General features: G+C 42.2%; 1 long non-coding RNA gene across 1 annotated transcript; it reads left to right on the forward strand.

Moving 5' to 3' along the window:
• Positions 1–2,185: 2,185 nt before the first annotated feature.
• On the forward strand, positions 2,186–4,262 carry LOC125521746 (uncharacterized). The gene is made up of 4 exons (XR_015609241.1): positions 2,186–2,436; positions 2,512–2,759; positions 3,341–3,400; positions 4,037–4,262. It is a non-coding gene; the product is annotated as an uncharacterized LOC125521746 (long non-coding RNA).
• Positions 4,263–6,360: the final 2,098 nt, after the last annotated feature.

Below are 6,360 nucleotides of genomic sequence, written 5' to 3' on the forward strand. Positions count from 1 at the left end.
TAATGGACTCATCGTTGATTATGCTACCTTTCCGCTATTATTATTGAATAAAGTTAGCTTTGTGCTACTTAGTTTGTAATATTTTATGAATTTTGGATCATACGTTGTAGTAAATGATGCATTTGTTATTTGATATTCATATGTACTGTGTGTGCTAGCGAGTCGATCCAGGGACTAGCATAGTGAGCACAGAGACATCGAATCTTATCAGATTCGGATCGTTACAGATTGGTATCAGAGCAGTGTGTTGACTGTTGGTCGTGACCCTAGAAATGGATTAGAAAAGCCATAGGAGTGAAAACTTATTTCACAATTTGTTATCTACCTGTTAATTCATACTCTTATACTCATATCTTTTCGTTTCAAATATAGATGACCCCTGAGATTATATTAGTGTTATTTAAGGAGTTTTAGTAGACAGGCCACCATTACTAATTTGTTACTGATAAACGAATTGCGGTAGTATGATGAGATCATATCTCTTGTGGATATGACCTTACCTGTAGGTTTTGCTTGTGTTTTGTGATATGTCATATGTTTGGTTGGTCATTGCTTTCTGCGTTGTCATATTTTGTGGATTGTTTGTATTATGCAATAGGGTGCTTTGATTGATCATATGTGCTCTTTTGATGTGATTACTCTAGGATAGTTTTGGTGACTTGTGTGAATGGTGTGAATTTAGTGTTTGTTTTTGTTGTTGTTGGAGTTTTAGTTGCTAGCATGAGCATATGGGTAGTGTTTTCCCCTTAGATCTTTATTGTGTCTATATCCTAATCTCTGCTGCAACTTAGTGATGAGTTCAAGTTTGACCACATGAGCCAGGATCCACCAAGAAGCAAGCACAATCTCGCTAAAGGAAGGACCCCGGAGGAAGCTATAATTCATCGGCATATATTTTATAGTATTTGACGCAAACCTGAGAGTTGACCTAAATGATAGATGTTTTGTTTGGCATGCAGAACCAATGGATTATCCGAACCCAGTTCGTGAACAAGAGAACTTTTTGCAATGCTTGCGAGGATGCCCGAGTGTTAGAATGCGAGATTTTCTAAACCATATACAAGGTAATGATTAGGGTGCGGAATGGATTGATCCCGATGCCGAATTACTCTTATTATTCGCTTTTGTTATATGGTATGGTAATCTGAGTGACTTACCTATACTAGAGTGACGACGTTGGCAACCCTGAACCATAGAATGGTATGATATTTTACCCTTGTAAGCGGCAACCGTTGCCAATAGTAGGTTGTACGATGAGAATAAACCTAGGCACTTTCTTGCAGGAACCATGCTTGATGACCACCATGAGAGCATCGATATTTGTTTAGCATTGGCGCAAGACCCGTGAGCCATGAAGTTTTAGTTTATGGAAGACGACTCTTTTGATATGGGACTCGGAATTTCAAAGGAGTGCAATGCTTATACCTGAAGAATGTCATCGACGGAATAAGATTCTTGAAGACCCAATGACTTTGGTTCTAAGGGTGGTAGCATCCCACACTCTCGGGTGATTAATGGATATTCAAGTAAACCACGAACCTAACCTTTTTCTTTGTAGCCTCTTCGAATCTCGAGGACGAGATTCATTTTAAGGGTGGTAGAATTGTAACATCCCAAAATTTATAAATTTGGAATGTTAATAGGATCATTCTTTTCATCATGATTTTTATGCTTATTTAAATTTTCTGAATATTTAAAGTGTTTTCCAACTCAAGGCAATATATTCGGAGTGGAGATAATATGACTTCTCCCCTATTAATTTTATTTGGAATTGCTAAGAATATACTCTGGAGTCTACATAAATTATTTTGGCTCTGTAGAAACTCAAAATTATTTTATAGTTGTTATTATAATGCTCTTTATATGCTTGTATTGCATAATTGTTTTGTCTTTAGTTCATTTGTGTTGTAAAAAAATGTTTACTGTTTTATAATATAGATATAATAGTTTACTGTGTGTTTCTGTTATTTTATATTTTCAGTTTAGTATTTGTTTTGAGCTTTATTTATCTCTGTAGCTAGGTTTATAAAAAAACCAGTCACACTGCGCAGACGGCCTGCAGAGTGGCCCAACCGGGGCTTCGCCCGCGCGCGCGCTCAGCCAGCAGAGCGGCCCAGCAACAGCAGCGACCAGCCCACCCCGCCGGTTCTTTTTTTCCCTCTCTTCCGCTGACCACCCTGACCCACCTGTCATCCCTCTCCTTTCCTGTGTTCTTCCTGGACAACATTTCCCGATCCAAATCCGCGCCGAATCACCTCGATCCTTCGCTGTTTCTCACCTCCACCTCCTTATAAGTAATCCCCACCTCCCCCTCCTCCGATTTTTGGCAAATATGAGGTCTCCCGTGCCCTAGCTCGGCCGCACCAGAGGATCCCGATCTCGCCGGAGCTGCCGTCACAGAAGCTCCGCCATCGTCGTTTCCGTCGTCGACAGAGGGTCTCTGAACTTCCCCTCCCCTCTGTTCTCTTTGCATTGGTCTCCTCCATCCCCCTCATCTCTTGTTTTGCACAGGGGAGCACCAGGACGCCGCCCACGAGCCCAACCCGAAGCATATCGCCTCCGCGCCATAGTTCTAGCACTGCTGCCAACAGAGGCAGCCCCCTTCGCCGTTTTCGCCACCATCATCATCTCCGTCACACCCTGCACCCTCTAGTAACCTCTGCTTCGCCGGAGGACCACTGCAGACGTCGTCGTCGACGAGTCCCGAGCCGCGCGCCTTCTTCCCCAAGCCCGGCGCCGCCCAACCCCTCTATTCTCCGGTGAGTCGCCTTGCACCGTCCGATCCCCATCCAATGGCCAAGATTAGATCTGGTGTTTTTATTTTCTTCTGCCGAACCATTTTTCTCTATGTTGTGGCCGTTCGCCGTTTAAGCCTCCCAGCGGACAGGTAAAAGCCAGTAGAAACCAGCCACATGGCAAATCCACAGCAGCCGCGGCAGTTCTTCAACAAATCTGTTTTAGCACAATTTATTTTGGCAGATTCCATATCAAATGTTCATTTAGGTATATCTTGAGATCCGTATATCCAAATTCACCAATTCTTTTTCCTGTGTACTCGTCGAGACCAGGAGAATACCGCAGAACCAAAATTTAACACTTTTGAACTATTCAAATTTGAATTTGTTTAAATTTGAATTCAAACTTCCGAAGGCCATATCTTTTAAACCGTCGATCCAAATCAGTTGATTTTTTTTGCATTGTGATCCTACTAGCACGTAGATAATATATACATACTGATATGTTCTGTTAATTAGTTTTTATTTGAATTCATTGCTGTTTACTTTATTGTGGTGTTATGTGAGTACGGGTTTATTTATCGGTGCCTTCGTTAATCGTATAGATTTTACGGAGTGTGAAGCGGATCAGAATTAATCGTTAGAGTACTTCAACAACATTCAAGGCAAGTTTGCACTTTTGATTTTGCTCATCCTATATTCTGCTATGCATGTGTGATTTTTATGCTATGACATGTGCTTGGTTTGATATGTATGTTCTCTGTTGTCATATTCTGAAATTGATTGTATTATGTGATGGTGTGATCAACTTGCTATGGTAGACGTGGGCATGTGTCGAGTGATCCATGAAAGTGGTGAGTGTTTATAGCCGTAGGCTCGGGATTATTATCCAGGTGAATGCGTCACTGGCAGAGCGCTCTATTGTCCCTAGAGAATGCGCCATTGACAGAGCACACTTGAGGCGAGGTATAGTTTTCGAAACTTAAATCAGGTGAATGCGTCCTTGGCAGAGCGCTCTATTGTTCCTAGAGAATGCGCCATTGACAGAGCGCACTTGAGAGATACTTCTGAAGTTCTTGTCATGTTTATTTAGAATCTTTGGCTTATCTTGGGCGAGTAAATTAGAGACGGTTGTGAGTTCAGGTAGTGGAGGTAGGTGAAGACATTCTTCTCCAAACTAAATTGTGTGTTTTGTTTGTCATACATTGCTTTGTGGATGTAGGTTTGCTATATCATATTGTGTGATTTGCCAATACATTCAATGTATTGACCCTTTGTGACTGCAACTTATCATGTTGCAGGATTTCGAGATGATCAATGAGATACAGTAGGGTCGCGAGTATTCACTCAACATGTTCTCCAGTGGGCATTGATGGACTCATCGTTGATTATGCTACCTTTCCGCTGTTATTATTGAATAAAGTTAGCTATGTGCTACTTAGTTTGTAATATTTTATGAATTCTGGATCATACATTGTAGTAAATGATGCACTTGTTATTTGATATTCATATGTACTGTGTGTGCTAGCGAATCGATCCAGGGACTAGCACAGTGAGCACAGAGACATCGAATCTTATCAGATTCGGTGCGTTACAGAGGGTCTATTTCCTGCGAGCAAACGAAGAACAAGCAAGAAGCTGAGATTGCAATCTGGATATTGTGGATAAAAGAGGAAAGCTTTATTAATGAAGGTGGAGTTCTGTGACGTCTTGGTCTGGTCGTTGGACACAAACGAAGGACGCGAAGTTGCAGCTATGGCGAACTTTTAGTCTAAACAAAACCCAAAGTCTAAACGATGCCCTAAGTGCTGTATATATGGAGGAGAGAGGGGGAATTTCGTGGCCCTTGGTGGAGGGGTTCGAAACCAACCCTAACTCTTGTTTCCCCACACATACGGACTCTAAAAAAAAGCCTATACTTAAGTACTTCGAAAATACATGGGCCTGGCCCAATAATAAGGTGATGCAGCACCTAAAATAGCATGTGGACGAAATTTATGAAGTGGCATCTTGTATATTTCGTCCCATGCTTCATGCACTCATTATGGTGGCTTCAGAGTCCTGGAATCATCACTTGTAACTCCGTTCTTGTTCCCCTTGCGCATGCCATCATCTCCATGCTTGAACTTGCTCCAAGGTTCATCTTTCTTGTCCAAGATAGGCCCTTCATTTGTAAGCAAAACAAATGTATCCAATTTAGGCAGCATCATATTCTCATGAACATTAGAATCGTTACGAAGAAACGAAAGTACCTGATAATTCAATTGGCGTGCGCGAGCTCTTGTAATTGGTCCAGTATGTATAGCAGCAGGGGCTGTGGGTGTAACAATGGTATTGATGTCCTCATCAGAGTACGCATAGCAGTTTTCAAAGTAGCCCAAGTAGCTGGAATAGGATATAATCTAAAATGTTCATACCACCAAACACATGCAAAGCTAGTGAAAGCACAAACAGCAGTAGGAACACGTCTCTCTTCAGGATATTGTAAACATGTAAATCGTTGTTCAGTTTCTAACTCCCAAGTAAGATATATATCAGGAACATATCTACCATCAAATGGTGAAATATTCAATTTTAGTTTAGAAAGATGGTCATGTACCTCAGGTGGTGGTGCATCCCTACCGTTGCGATGATATGCATGAGGACGACCTGGTGGTGGTGGTGCTGGTGGTTGCACGTAGTTCTGATTTTGGTCAACCTCATCCTCGTAATGGTCCTCCACCTCTGCAGTAGCAGCAGGAGCGGCAGAAGCATCAACAGCGGCACCAGAATTTTGCCCAGGGTCAATGGGAATGCGCTGTGCTCGTCCCACATGATTTGGAAAGCGACATTGTTGTTGTTGTAGAGGTGCGTTAGGGGCAGCCGGTGGTGGTGATGGAAGACGCGCGAGCAATTCATTAAACTTGTTATCGAGCTTTGTTTCGAACATCTTCTCCATGCCATCTATCTTCTCCATGGCCTCTTCAAATCTATTTAGCACATCTTGCACCTGTCCACTCATCATTTGCTAAAATTTATCACGCAACTCCTTATGCGTCATGTTCTCCCAGTCAGTCTCGTTGGCTTGTGATCCTGCCATGGTTAGCAGAAATATAAACACACAAGAATATGATCCTACAGACTACTAACAAGAGGTGGTGGTGGATGTCACAAATCCGTCAAGCAAATCTCAAATTCTTACCAGTTCTTACCCAGCAGCAGGCGGTGATCGGCAACCGTCGTAGTCAAAAATCTCAAAGCTTGGATAGAGCGATTACCAGGGAGAGTCAAACGCATGACGTAGATGTATGTGGAGCTAGGAAGGCTTATAATATGGTAGCAAAAAGGGTCAGCAATAATCAATTCAGAGATGCAAAGTTGAATAAACGCTCAACGGCGGTACTGTGCTGGTCCTATGCTAGACCGTGCTAGAGACGCGAGCCTAGAACACTAACAAAATCACGAGGATGCACGTAAACAAGGAAGGAGCACGCTCTGAATTTTTTTTTGCACTTTTTTTCCTCTTTTTTTTGCTCCACAACAATTTTTTTTCGAAAAAGTCTACAAATGGTCTAAAAACTGCCTAGCCAGAATTTTTTGAGTTTGGAACTATTTTTCTTCTGCGGGTAGCACGAAAGTTCGGGAG

The sequence above is a fragment of the Triticum urartu genome, chromosome 1A, assembly GCF_056163025.1.
Source record: "Triticum urartu cultivar PI428250 chromosome 1A, HENAU_Tu73, whole genome shotgun sequence".
NCBI lineage: Eukaryota > Viridiplantae > Streptophyta > Magnoliopsida > Poales > Poaceae > Triticum > Triticum urartu.